The sequence below is a fragment of the Pinus tabuliformis genome, chromosome 8 (genome assembly GCF_031772625.1).
Source record: "Pinus tabuliformis cultivar Carrire ecotype Pingquan chromosome 8, CPIR1, whole genome shotgun sequence".
Taxonomy (NCBI): domain Eukaryota; kingdom Viridiplantae; phylum Streptophyta; class Pinopsida; order Pinales; family Pinaceae; genus Pinus; species Pinus tabuliformis.
Genome location: NC_142294.1, coordinates 1,716,610,729 through 1,716,625,882, shown reverse-complemented (window position 1 = coordinate 1,716,625,882; position 15,154 = coordinate 1,716,610,729).

The following is a 15,154-nucleotide window of genomic DNA, read 5'->3' as shown; positions in this document are numbered from 1 at the left end:
ATTCCTTTGACTGAATTTATGAAGAACAACAGTTATAAAAATCAAGTGTTCAAAATTTTGAACATAGATCCTTTATCTAATATGGTCAATGTCGAAGATGATCACTGAGAGCTCATCTTTGGCCCTGCTTTAGAAGGTAGGATAGTGAAGTGCCTCCATTCTATATAATCCTTAGATTGCACGAGTATGTCCTCCATAATGCCATGTTTGATACCAGAGCCTCCCATATTTGATGCCAAAAGCCATTATGGAGAAATTTGGCCTTGAAATTACTCACAAATATCATGACCTCTATTCTTTTGATTCCGGTAGGGTCCAATGAATTGGTATTATCAAAGACTTGGTGGTGTCTCTAGATCAAATCCCAGCCAAGAATGTTCTCATGGATGTGGTTGTTGCAGACATTCTGCCACGGTTTGGCATGCTTTTGTCCAGATCGTGGGGTGCAAAGCTTAAAGGGAATTTACAACTAGATTTCTCCTATGCTACCATTCCTGTGTTTGGTCAATTGAGAAAATTATATAGGGAGAAGAAAATGAAGTACATGATCACAAGCAAGGAGAAACCACTCAATCATCCAATTAATGTTGTACATACAGATTTAGAGTCATTTGTATTATATTTTGATAGTGGTTTGAATGATGTTGATAGTCAGTTAGTTGAAGTAGAATATGTACCAGAGATTTCAGAAAATTTCAAAGCAATCCTTAATCAAGAAAGACAAAAACTTGCAAGTACCTCTGAGCAGTCCACATTCCAGCAGCAACAGAAAGGTAATGAACAACAACAAATTGAAGAGATCAGTCAAGGTAAGAAATAGGACGAAACAAAATTTCAGCACTTAGAGGAAGAAGCAGGCCTATGGAGCATGGATTTTGATAGAGCTGTGGGTAAGGATGGTGTCGACATTGGGATTTGGATTCGCAGCCCTATGTTACAATGAAATAAAGTCCCTAGTAATGTTAGAATTTGTTCATATAAATTGGCCTTTGACTGTTCTAACAATGAAGCTGAATATGAGGCACTAATTGTATGTTTGAAAATTCTTAAAAAGTTGAATGCAAAAAGGATATCAGTCTATGGAGATTCGGAGCTAATAATCAAGAAAGTTAAGGGTGAATATCAAGCCAAACATCCAGGGATGAGGGCCCACCATAATGTAGTTTTACATATCCTAAGGATGTTTCCAGATTATACATTGACATGCATTCCTCGTGCACAAAATGTAATTGCAGATTCACTTGCTACTGCTGCTAGTAATTTGAAGATCCTGATGAATTCTAATAAAAAGTTTGAGATCCATGTCAAACATCGCCTAACTATTCCCGACAATCTATGGTATTGGTAGGTGTTTTGGGATGATAAGGAGATTAATAATTTCTTACAAAATGAAGGCAACTACAAGGATGCTTCCATAGATTGTGATCGTGATGATGATGAACTGGAAATTGAAGTGAATCAGATGGAAATATTGCAGCTGAAGGACAATGTCATTCCTAAAGGTCTTATTCCTTTAGAGGAACTTTTTGATCAAGATTATGTGGCTAGGAAGTGAAGCTTGGTGCCAAAAAACAAAGGTGTTGAGGATGTGAATCTTGGAACAGCTGAGAAGCCCAAGTTTGTGAAACCGTCAAAGACATTATCTCCAGAGGTGAAGTCTAAATATATCGAATTATTGTTTGAATTTACTGATGTGTTTACTTGGGATTATTCATATTTAAAGGTGTATAACAAAGACATAATTTAGCACATGATTCCCATTAAGCCAAATTAGAATCCATTCCGTCAGAATCTGAGAAGAATCAATCCCAAGTTGTTGCCTTCAATTGAAAAAGAGGTAAACTGATTGTACAAGGCTGGTATAATTGTCCCAATCAAATTTTCTGATTGGATTTCGAATCTTGTTCATGTGAGGAAGAAGACCAGGGAGATCATATTATACATTGATTTCAGAAATCTAAATAAAGTTTCATTAAAGGACAATTACCCGCTGCCAAAGATGGATTAAATCCTCCAGAGAGTGGTTGGAGCATCGCGTATGTCGCTGCTCGATGCATATTTCGGATATAATCATATTCTAGTGCATGAAGACGACCATGATAAGACTGCATTCACCACCCCTTGGAGAACATTCCATTATGCTAAAATGTCATTTGGTTTGAAAAATGTAGGAGCCAAATTTCAGCGTGCAATGGACATCGCTTTTGCCAATGAAAAGGATGTATTTTTGGTTGTATGTTTATATGATTTGACAGTGTTTTCAAATTCAAATGATGAGAATCTTCACCATTTGAGGATTGTGTTTCAGTGATGTAGGAAATTTGGGATATCGCTCAATCTGAAGAAAAGTCCCTGGATGAAGGGAAGCTGCTTTGCCACATTATCTCAAAGGAAGGCATTCGCATTGATCCATCAAGAGTAGAAGCAATTCAGGAGATAGATTTTCCCCGGAACAAAAAGGAGATACAAGCATTCAACGGTAAGATGAATTTCTTGTGAAGATTTGTTCCTAACCTAGCTGAACATTTGAGAGAAATTACTAACATGTTGAGGAAGGACAGTGTGGTGAAGTGGACAGAGGATGCTATGAAATCATTTAATTTGGTAAAGTATGCTTTATCTACAGCTCCGGTTCTAGTTAGTTTTGATTATACACAAGATTTCATTTTATTCTCTTTTGCATCTAAGCATACCATGGCAGCAGCTTTAATGCAAAAGAGAAATCAATTAGAAAATTCCATTACATTCTTCAGTAGAACTATTAGAGATGCAGCTTTGAAGTACAACATAATTGAGAAGCAGGCTCTTTCTCTTGTCAAAGCCTTGAAGGACTTCCAAGTGTATATTATACACTCTCACATCCTAGTATATGTTCCCAATGTAGCAGTTAAGGATGTGCTCGTACAAACCGATCCGGAAGGAAGGCAAGGAAAATGGATTGCCACAATGTTAGAATACGATTTGTAGATCAAGCCTACAAAGTTGATCAAAGGACAAGGTTTGGCGAGGTTGATGGCGAAATCAAATTTGCATGCTTTAGATATAAATCTAATTGCAGCCATGTCCAAAGATGAAGATGACAACTCCCTGATTCAAGTGTCTGAAATATTCCTTCAGTCACTGTGGTACTCAAATATTGTGTATGTACTCCAACACCTCTCACCACCTCCAGAAATGTCATAAAAGAAAGGTAGAACTCTTAAACTTAAAGCTATTAAATTCTGCATTTTGTTTAATTCCCTTTATTGGAAGGATCCAGGAGGTGTTTTGTTGAACTGTTTAATTGAAGATGAAGCCCAACAGGTGATGAGTGACTTTCACAAGGGTGATTGTGTTGGTCACTTGTTCTGGAAGACAACAGCAAACAAAATCCTGAGAGCAAGTTATTACTGGCCAACCTTATTTTTAGATGTCTATAAAACACTCATGAGCTGTGATGAATGTCAGGTCTTTTAGGGGCGAAGAAAGTTGTTGCCTCTTCCTTTGAAACCTCTTGAGGTCAATGCACCATTTCAGCAGTGGGGACTCGATTTTATCAGAAAGATTCATCCAACATCATTGGCTCAGCACAAGTGGATCCTAACAGCAACTGATTATTTTACCAAGTGGATTGAAGCAATCCTGACCAGACAGGCAACAGACATGGTAATCATTCAATTTTTGGAATCAAATATTTTATCTCGTTTTGGTTGTCCTAGTAAAATCATCATAGATAATTCCATTGCTTTCAAATCTAAGAAGATGATCGATTTTTGTAGTAAGTATAAGATTGCCTTAGGTCACTCCACAACATATTACCCGCAAGCTAATGGTCTGCCTGAATCATCTAATAAGTCATTGGTGAACACCATTAAGAAGCTGCTAGAAACAAATAAGAAAGGCTGGCATAAGAAGTTATTTAATGCTTTGTGGGCGAACAGAGTGAGGGAAAAGAATTATAGGTATGTCTCCATTTGAAATAGTATATCGCATTGACACAGTCTTTCCAACATCTCTAGTAGTCCTAGTTGTGAAACTTTTACAGGAATCTGGTAGTGAGGAAGATTATTTTCAGCGAAGAATCAATCAAATGATCCATCTACAACAGACAAGGGAGGAAGTCTTCCAAAATACTTTCAGATTGTAGGAGAAGATAAAAAAGATCTATGATTGGAAAATAAAAGCAGATAAATTCCATCTTGAAGATGTGGTGTTACGGTGGGATGCTAGGAACGAAGATAAAGGCAAGCATGGCAAGTTTGAAAACTTATGGAAGGGACTTTATAAGATTGCTACATACAGAGGGAAAAATGCATTCATGCTCAAAGAGATGGATGGACAAGATTTTTCAGGAGGGACCAATCAAGGGTAGGCTTCTGAAGCGCTACTTCTTCTAAAGTGATTTCTGAAATTATGAAGTGATCATTGTATATACAATTTTCCTTTCATTTCAAGTGTTCAAAATTTATAATTAATTTCATCTTGGAGCCTGAGGTGAAGGGTATAAAGTTGAATGATTTGTATCAGTCTTTGAGTCTTGAGTCAGTTTTTGAGTCTTGAGTCCATTTTCATTTTGTCTGTTTCAATTTTTGAAGTATATTGACCTTATTGCACAATGGAAGAGGCACTAGTCTACTTATTCCAAAGATCAATGGTCCTTGGCACCTCCGAGGAGCTACCATCCCCATTGGAGCCAATGTAAGTGTCAGTGTCTTCACACTGCAACCAGTGATAAAAATTCACTCTTTTGCGTTCATATTAGGAGTTCCATTCACAATGAGTTTCATTCCATTAGGTCACGGATTAACTGATGGTAGGGTTCATTTCAGTTTTTTCCCTCATGACATATATCGCCTGATATCCTTTAATACTTTTCAATCCATGATTCTTGTCTATTTTCAATTCATTCATCATTTTGGTTTTAGGTCTAGGGTTTCAGTCTCATTAGGTATTAGGGTTTTACCATGATCAATTTTTTTTTTCTAATAAGGGTTAGCAGACACATGAGGATGATATTAATCATCAAAAGAGTTTTAAATCTCATGATATTTTATTTGTAACTTTCATGTAATTTTATTGATCCTATATGTAATAAATATTTCTATGCTGCTCTTGATCACTTGGTGACATTTTCCAAGTACATGCCACTACAAAAGACAAACAATCAAGCATTAGTCCACCTGTCAAAAGCCAAAAAGTCAAATATTAGAAAAATCGAGTATTTCAAGAAGGCAAATAGACATTATAAAGTGGGTTTGAAGAATGAAAAATCAAAGGTTGAAAATCTATTTAAAGATCATCCATATCTTATGTCAATTCATTGTTGAAAGTTTCACGTGCTAAAGAAGCCAAAAACGCAATTTAGAGTTGTCATTGCCCAAAGGGAGGAAGTTATAGCACTTTTGGAGAAATTTGAGGGCGATGCGCACTTGGCAGCTGGTGCTGCGCATAGAAGGGGCGTTGCACCCCTGGGGAAGTCACACAGTGTAAAACAGAACGTGCGCTATGCACAGAATAGGCGTTGCGCACCTGGTAGCCAAGCTCCCAAACGTGCCAAATTGCTCCAAATTGAATTGAATCGCCTCAAATCTCCCAATTTTCTCCAATGCAAGTAAGTATCATTGCTATTCTTTCTCAAAAGAATTTTTGCAGTCATTTTTTAGTGAGTTTGTCTCTTAAGAAAGTAAACCGTAGTTGTCACCAAAATATCTCATAAATTCAAAAGCCCACTATTTTATTGTTGTTTTCACCCGATCTAGTTGTTGTTCCCTAAAACCTATTCCCCACACAAGATTCCCTAAACATTATTCCCTCTATATTTTCCCCACTTCATACATATACCCTAAACCCTATCATACTCCCAAACCCTACACTATTCATTAACGTTACTTATTCCTTACACCCTTATCCCATTCTTGTGCACCCTCATTGACTTTCCTATTTAAAATCTCTTCATACTTATCATACCCTCGCTCACCAATCCATCACTCCTCATTGACCATAAAGACAAACAACAATACAATAAATGGAGAGGGATAGTGAGTATGAAATGGAGGAAGATACCCATAGTGATAGTTCTAGGGAGAGAAATTTGCAGCAGAAGAAGCCTCACAAAGGGGCAAAGATAATCAGGGAGGGGCCCATTAGTTTGAGGGAATTGCTTTCTTGTCCATTTGCCATATTTTGATTCAAACATAAGTCATGTTTTGGTTTCTGTGAAATGGTGGAGAGGGTTAAATTTCATCATGAATTAGCAAGGTTGTTTGGGTCACACCTGGACAACAATGAAGTAAACATTGCTGGAGTTACATTCACTTTGTCACTTGCTATTATTTCAGATGCTACAGGTATTCCAAATGTAGGTGAAAAATGGAACAAAGGACAATACATTGACAGGGAGTACTATGAGCCTTACATCAAGGCTAAATACCATGGCAAATTGAAGAGAGTATTTCCCTTCAAATTCTTGGAGGACAGGTTTGTTCCACTCATGAAGATCATCATCAAATACTTTACTTGTGAAGGTAGGTTTTCTCGGTTGTATGCCTACCACATTAGATTTTTGATTCATTTTACTAGAGTGAGGATGATGGGTATTCCTTACTTCATGTTTCGAAATATTGAGAAGATGGCACTTTATGTCAAGAAGAAGCCATATCCCTAACAGTTAAAAAACATCTTTCATTATTCTTTGATTAAAATCATTGTTCTACATCAGTTGAACCTTATCAACATTCCATGGGAGACTTTCATTTCCCATGAGATGTTCAAGGGCCCACAAATCTTTTCATCAGTGAATCAGGAGGAAGGTGGACCTTTAGGAAATGAACAAGTCAAAGAAACTGAAACTGTTGGATCCAGTGTTTGTGACCTATGAGAGAGGCACTAGGAAACCTTTTGCAGCTACCAGGAGAGTATTATCTCCACAAGGAGTGGAAGGGGTCTCGCCTTGATCTAGAGGCCAGAAGCAAATTCTATCTCCACAAGGAGTGGAAGGGTCTTTTCCTTCATATTCAACTAAACAGGTACAGGTTGGGTAGCACAGCAAGGGAAAAGCTAAAGTCAAGGGAAAAATGCATGAGAAGGATCCTAGTGATGGGCAACAGAGGGACTTTGACCTTGTTGACCATGAGGAAACACAAGGAGTTCATGCCATTGATTTGGAAACCCAAGGTACAACTATTACTAAATACATGATCATCAAGGAGCAAGAGGATGACATTCAAGCCTTGTCAATCAATTTAGAGAGGGCAAAGTGGATCATCAATTATCTTGAGCAAGAAAACAAGCAATTGACAAAAAAGCAAGTCCTCATGGAGTTGCAAATGATCAAGGAGAATCGGCAAAAGGCAAAGAAGGCAAAGGTTAAGATGACCTCCATTGAGCAAGAAATTGAGAATGACCAAGAAAATTGGCTGGAAAGGGTCAAAATTCACCTTGAAAAGCTGCTTGAGAAGGCCAATAAAGAAAATAAGATGCTTCGTCACATGGCCTATCACTATATGACCTGGAACAAAATATGCAATATAAGGATGAGGAAGCTAAAGGCAAGGTTGAGGAAAGTCTTGAGAAGAAAAAAGGAGCATAAAAAGCTAAAAATATTGGCTGAGGCCTCACTAGCCCATCAAAGCAACTAATGAAGGAGCCTTGTGCCAAATCTGGGCAAGTTTTGGTGAAATTTTGTCATTTTGAAATTTTGAAATTTTCAACACAAGAAATTGCATTAGGTGCGCCTCTAAATGGGACAATTTTTGGAGAAATGGCTTGCATATTCAGATTCAGCATGATGAGAACATCAATCCATGAAGGTTTCAGAAAATTTGGAGCAAATCTTGGTCACCTAAAGGTCAAAAAACCATTAAAATGACCTCTCTGCCACTTTTTGGACACACAATAAGTAGTCTTTGTTGATTCCACTTTTGAGGAAGGAAATGACCTCCAAATGCAAAAATTCAAGATGTTCTAGAAACTAGACAGGAAGACCTTTCCATCAAGCCATCTTGGGCTCAATTTGGTTAAGTGAACGTCCTCCAAGACTAGGTCTGAAGTGGCGTTGCACATAGGATGAATTTTGCTAGTATTGCTCAAAAATCCAGTTTTCACCTAGTTATTTCACAGATTGACTTCTACTCTCATTGTGGATGAATTTATGAATGTAAATGATACTATACTATGTAAATGTAAATGAAAAATGAACTTCGAGGGTAGATTCATCATTTTGAGGTTGTTTGAGGGTAAATGAATCAGTTTCCTTGGTTTTAGAGGCAAGTTGTTCCACTGCCTATATTCCTGTTCTTAGTTTAGATATGGTGAAACCACTCCTCTTCTCATGAATTCAAGCCCTGATGGCTAGCATAGGTGGTTTTATGCCTATATTATGTACTTTCTTAGTTATTTGTAAAGGTTGGACTCTTGTGGATTCTTTGAGCTACATTGTACATCACTACAATAGTTCGGCAAGGAAATAAACGATGATTTGCAGCTATTTTTGTGGGATTCTTGTGGTAATGTGCTTTTGCATTGTTTCTCCTTTTGTAATTAGTTTTTCTCATGTGTATATGTGTCAAAATCTATTTCATTCTTATTAACTAAATAAATCAAGATATATAGGTAGAATGCATTGGTAACAATGCTCTGCCTTGGGAATACATTTAGTTTTTGATGTTTTCAATGGTTTGAAGAGGACTCATGATCTTTGCATTCCCTCTTCAGCTCCTCACCAATCTTAGACCTACCATATCACTAAAATCCAAGTGTTGAAACACCTACCTACCTCTCCCTACAGAGCACCCTGCATTCATGACTTGATTTCCTGGACCCAAGCTTCCTCCTCCATTCGATCTAGCAACCAACCATAAAAATAAACCAAAAACCCTAGAGCTACTATACCTAGCCTAAAATTAATATTCAATTCAATGATCTCAACTGAGATTGACAAGGAGAGAGCTCTCTCCCGACCTGGTATGGTTAGCTACCAGGTTAAGCTTGGTTTGTGGTTATCTTAAGATTGCCTCCCTTCAGCCCGAGGTCGATCTAGGCTCTAACAAGGACTGTACAACTAAGCTATTTGATTCTAGGTTTCGAGATCTGAGGTATTCTACCTCTCCAACTATCTTTGTTGGTTACTTTAGAGATAAATAAACAACCAAAGAAGAAGCATAAGCTTCTATCCCATCTCATTTATTGGCAAACGTGTGTAATTGTATATGGTCGAGTGGTAGTGGTAATTGACCTCATTGATGATTTCTCATGCAAGACATGGATTTCTGTTTTGAAAAATAAAGATGAATTGTAAACCCCTTGGTTCATAAAGGAAGTGCTTGAGGGAATATAGGTCTATTTCTTCAAGTGGATAGCAAGAAGTAGAATCAGTTGGATGAACTGTAGTAAGTAATAGGACTATTAGTAAGACAATATATGGATGCCAACTACTATTAGGTAGTATGGATGCACATGCTAGTGCTGCCACCTGTTATACCTGTAAATGAATGGCTACTACTAGGTAGTATGGATGCTCATGTTAGTGCTACCACCTATTATACTTGTAAATGAATAGTTGTCCGAAGTCCCTTTCGAGGGTTGCCTCTGATGGCTCCACATGAAAGAATCAATGTGAATATATCCCTAGGCAAGGAAGACTATTCATTCTTACAGCACTGGAAGGAAGGATTCACCAGTAAGGCCATCCGGAAGGAAATAGGATTGTCGTATTTGGATTTTCTATAAAAGTGTGAATTTTTGGAGTTTGATGTGACATTCCTATGAATTTTCATACATACCATGGCTAAGGTATCTTGGTTTCCTTGTAGACCCCGCAACGTTTCCCATAACAATAGTGCGATGACAAGTGACAGTTGCAGATGAGGTCAGCCAGTGAAGCTATTAGGTGTCACACATAGTCCTTTCATGGCTTGGGTTTGCATGGAACTTGTTCTTAAAGGAATCCATTTCCAATTCATCAGAGAAGACATCACAACAAGAGTGAGTTGTTATTGTAATCAAAACATGTTCAGAAGAAGATTGTCATGCTATTCCATGATGAGAAGCCTGTTTGCAACTCGATGATTATTTTGCAGTGCATTGACGACACATGGAACACTAGGACACCAAATCTTATGCCAAAAGATCCATTTGAACAAGCCATTGCCTGCTTCTGAGTTGCATTCCTGGGGATAAGGTAATTCACCCATTCCTTCATCATCCACTATTTGAATCTTTGAAAGTTTTAATTAATTTTTTTATATTCTATCTCTAATAGTATGGTAGCTACAGCTGGCTCAATCTATTGTGAGATTTTTCAATGGGAAAGGTGAGTAACAACAGAAATCAGCAAAGTACTCGGTGGCAAACTTCCTTTTGTTGGAGGAAGCCTTGTCCAAAAAACAATATTTTGGAGATGAGATATGGTTTGTTGACATTGCATTGGGCGAGACATTGGTATTCATCAAAACACTCGAGAAGGTTACCAATATAATTCTAATAGATGCAATGAAAATGTTGGTATTAAGTGCATGGGTGGACCAATTTTCTAATGTCGATGAAGTGAAAGACGTTTTCACTGATCCAGCCAAGATATTTGAGCTTATATCTGCACTGAGAGCCAAATTGATATCACCACCAACTAGAAATTAGAAAGAATCAGATTGACTAATAAAAGAATAATGAGAGAGATGCCTAAATAAATAATATTTAGATGGGTCTTGTCCTCGGTTTTGGACATTTCAATGTTGGATTTATGTATCATGGGAATTCGTATTCATGCATGAATTGATGGGAAATAAAGCTGCCATGACATTGAGTGTTCCAACATTATTACATAATGGATACCTTTCGAACTAAGAAATTGTTTTTTTAAGGCAATATGAAGTGGATATGTGATACGTTGTGAAATGAAAGTATTGTGTTTGTTTTTAAATGGGTTGCAGTGTAAAGTGGGTATGTTCTAAGTAATGTATCTGATTGATTTGTTTTTTTAATTGTGTAGTAATAAAAAGTGTGTATATTTTATTTAATGCGTTTGTTTTTACAATTTTGTGTATTGTTTTTTTATAGTAATTTTAGTGATAGGAATATGGTTGTTTTTGTTTTCACTTGGATTTAATGTGAAACAATATGTTTGGTTTTTTAAGCAGGATTAATTAAAATGTTTAGAGACTCTGTTTTGATAACTAAACATATTATTATTATTATTATTTTTTAAATCTTTGATTATTTGTAAGTTAGAAGAAAAACTATTAATTTCTTTTTATTATACTATAACCAATTTGTTAAATGTGCAATATATAACTTTGCAATAAAATTATAATATTAATGGTTAACTTTTAAATGTTACTAACACTACCTAAAATATAAAAGAAAAGATATTGCATTAGGAAAATCTACCATTAAAGAATTATTTAGAAATAAATGATTATATTTTTCTTTAAGACAAGTTATTGAAAAATAAAGTAGACAACCAAAATAAATATTGTAAAATAAAAAATTAACAATACAATAATTTACATTTAAAAATAATTAACTTAAAAATATATTAAAAACATCTCATATAATAAAAATAAAATTGAGTAAAGATATATATATGTATATGTATATATATATATATATATATGTATATGTGTATGTGTATGTGTATGTGTATGTGTATGTGTATGTGTATGTGTATGTGTATGTGTATGTGTATGTGTATGTGTATGTGTATGTGTATGTGTATGTGTATGTGTATGTGTATATGTATATGTATATGTATATGTATATATATATATATATATATATATATATATATATATATATTCAATTACATAATAATATTAAATAAATAAATAAATATGTGTCTGTGGGGGGATTATAGGGGACACACGATGGAGCTCCTAACTTGTATTAGGGTTTTCGTTTGAAGGGGAGATGTGCCATACGTCGTTGTTGATGCACTTGTTTTTACTAGACTACAAAGGAGCACCATGGCTTAGGGTTGATGTGTACAATACTCATTATGGTGGCATTCATGTGCTAGTTTCAGCCTTGTATGTGCAGTTTTGGTTGCCTCCCTGAAGCTCTGAGCATAGCTTTAGCTCTGCAAAAGAATACTTCAAACAAATCCAATGGAAAACCAATCAGTTCAATACACAACTTGCTGGTAGTGGACTGTCAAATGCAGTGAAGTCATGGTGGGCTATGTATTGTGCAGTGAAGTCACGGTGGGTTATGTATTGTGTAGTGAAGTCATGGTGGGCTATGTATTGCTCACAAGTTCGCTCTGCATCGAGGGTTTTGAGGTCAGTGGAGGATTTGATGTGACAATTCATATGGGAGTCATTCCCTCAACACATACTCATTTGCCCGTTCAGGTCTAAGAAAATCAAAGCACTTGAAGAGAAGGACTAGAAAACTCTCTTGATTTTCATAAACAACATCTATGTATCTCGTGCTAACACTCTCTTAGGGAATTTGGGCTTGGAAAAAGTGGTCAATATTGTACTGTGTAGATAGTAAAAAAGACTCAAAAATGATTTCACAATATGCCTTATGTTTTCCTTGAGGAGGATGTGGAAAGCAAGCTCATCAAGGTTGTATTATTTTTTTCTTTCCTCTTTACTTTGGAGTCTCCTATGTGTGCCACTTTGGGGATATCAAGGCCAGTGGTGGCTAGTGTATTTGTACCTAGAAGGGAGTTTCTACCACCAAAAGAAGCCATTTATCCTATCTGTTTAGAGTAGTTTGTTCCAGAGGTAGGGGGAACTATTTTCTTACCATATACTTATAATGATTATGAACATGAGGACATCCCTATTCTAGACAAAAAAATTCAAACTCTGTCAATATACTGAAACATATTATAGATAAGAAGTGGGGCATACCTGTAGAGCTACAAAGCTTGATATATGAAGGGGAGTTGCTCCAAGACTACTCACAGATCAATGACTATTGCATCCTTAGGAATTCAATCATAGTTATGAATTTTAAGTTATGTGGAGGAGCTCTAAGATCCAAGACACAAAATGCATCAGCTTCTTACAAGGATGCAATGAAAGGAAAGGCTTCCCTTCCTTCTGAATAGGCCTAAAACAATCCAGGACCTCAGGTCTAAAACAATCCAAGACCTTACATTATTGAACAAATGGAACAAGAACCAACCATAGAAGTAAATATTTCAGAGCTAAACTCTTTCTTTCATGCCCTTCAATCTAAGGGAGCCATTTGTAGGTTTAATGGTTTTTGGCCCAAACCTGAACCAAAACCAAAATCAAAATCATACCTTCGAACACTTCTGAAGTAGAGGTTTGGATCAACACATCATCCTAGCTTCACCAGATAACTGTCAACACAGACACATCAATATTGAGGAGCTTTCTTCATGTAATGCTCTCTTCAAGCATAACACTTTACCAAACCAACATGCTCAGACTTACACAAATCAATATTGTGCAATCAAATCAACTAAATCACCTTATCAAAGTTTAGATGCCAGATTAAAACTAATATAAAAATCATCAATATCAATATCAGATTCTTTAGACCAAGTGATAGGTAGAGCTCTCATATGAATTAATCTATTATCATGCCAACAAGTTGTCATTTGCTAAGAAATATCAAACCACACTTCATCAAGTCATCCTCATGATCATAATATAAGTTACTATATGCAAATTCATTTACCAAGGACAAGGCATACACGATCCATCCATTTACTTGTACAAGAGCTCAAACATGAGATACATCAATATATTATAATAATGCAATTGAACCTACAACATACTTATCATTTCTAGTATTTTTTGTTGTCTTATAACAATTCACGTGGCCAACTATTGCCATGTATGTGTGGAAAACCAAACATATGTAGTCAAAACTTGTAGACAATACAGTCACAGGAGTAGTTGTTATGCTTGTACAATAATTGATGGAAGAATGTGATGTAAGCATGGTGGCTACTAAAGAAGGTGCAATAGATACAGGTCAGAAATTTCAAATATTGGTAAGTGAAAGGAAGAAATTTTGTCTAGAAAGAAGAATGAGAGAACTGAGAGTCCATATTCTAAATGTGGTAGCTTAGAATCAAGTTATGGATCATATGGTTCCTTTTGTATTAACTCTAAATTCATGTTCAGGTGCCCTCATTCCATCGTAGAGAAAATAAAAGAACATATATGTAAGGAAAATTTAGCAAGCAGTTCTCATAGGTACATTCATACAAGCAGCACTAAGGTACACAAACATAGATATTGTCACCACTATTCAAGAGTTAAGAAGTCCTTCCATGGATTACATTACTCTCATAATAACAAAAAGCATCATGAGAATTATTCGAGTGATTATGATGACTCTAGAAAGAGACATGAATTTTTTTGTTTTTTTGTTTTTTAGTTGTGTGTGGTTATAGGAATAGGTACCATGGCCCAGATCCTATTGATTCCTATGAAATTTTCCATTCAAAGCAACTATAGGACATCATACGTTGTAGCCCAAGTTCAATGGGAGTTACAAAAGGGTTAACCTCAAACACGAGAGGTTTTATGAATGGTGTTTGCATTGCATCTAAAGATCATAATGTGGAAGGTTCAAATTTTGGGTGTGTTAAACAAGTACAAATGCCTTTTGGATGTGATAAAGGATATTTAACTATCAGTTAAGAAGTAAATTGAGTAATGGTACAATGCACCACTCGAAATGAGAAAAATGGAAAACAAGAACCTCACAATGAATGGCTGCAACTCAGCTTAAAAAATTTTGCATGGACAAAATCTCAAAGGAAGGCATTTCTAAAAGTGACTTTGAACTTTCTCTTCTATAAGTTGAAGAAAACTTAAATGTGAGGGATCACTTCCATTCTAGTCCAAGTGAAATCAAGGTACTTGATCTAAATTCAGTTTGTTACCTCTTATTGATTTTCGAGCTAGTATTCCTAGATTGAATCCTTTCATGTCGTATCAAGCAAGGGAGGACTTAGATTATATTGTGGTTTTGAATGAATTCAACTTGATACTAAATATAGCAACTAGATGTTATGGGATTAGTAGGCCAGAAAAATGTTCCAACTAAAGATTAGATTTCCATAATTCGCATGTTAAGGAAAAACTTCAGTGCACATCATCGAATAAGAGGTCGAATTGGGCTTATTTAGATCATGAAGAGAAAGGTCATGTTTATGAACATGTTCTTGCAAATTGGCTGATGGAGA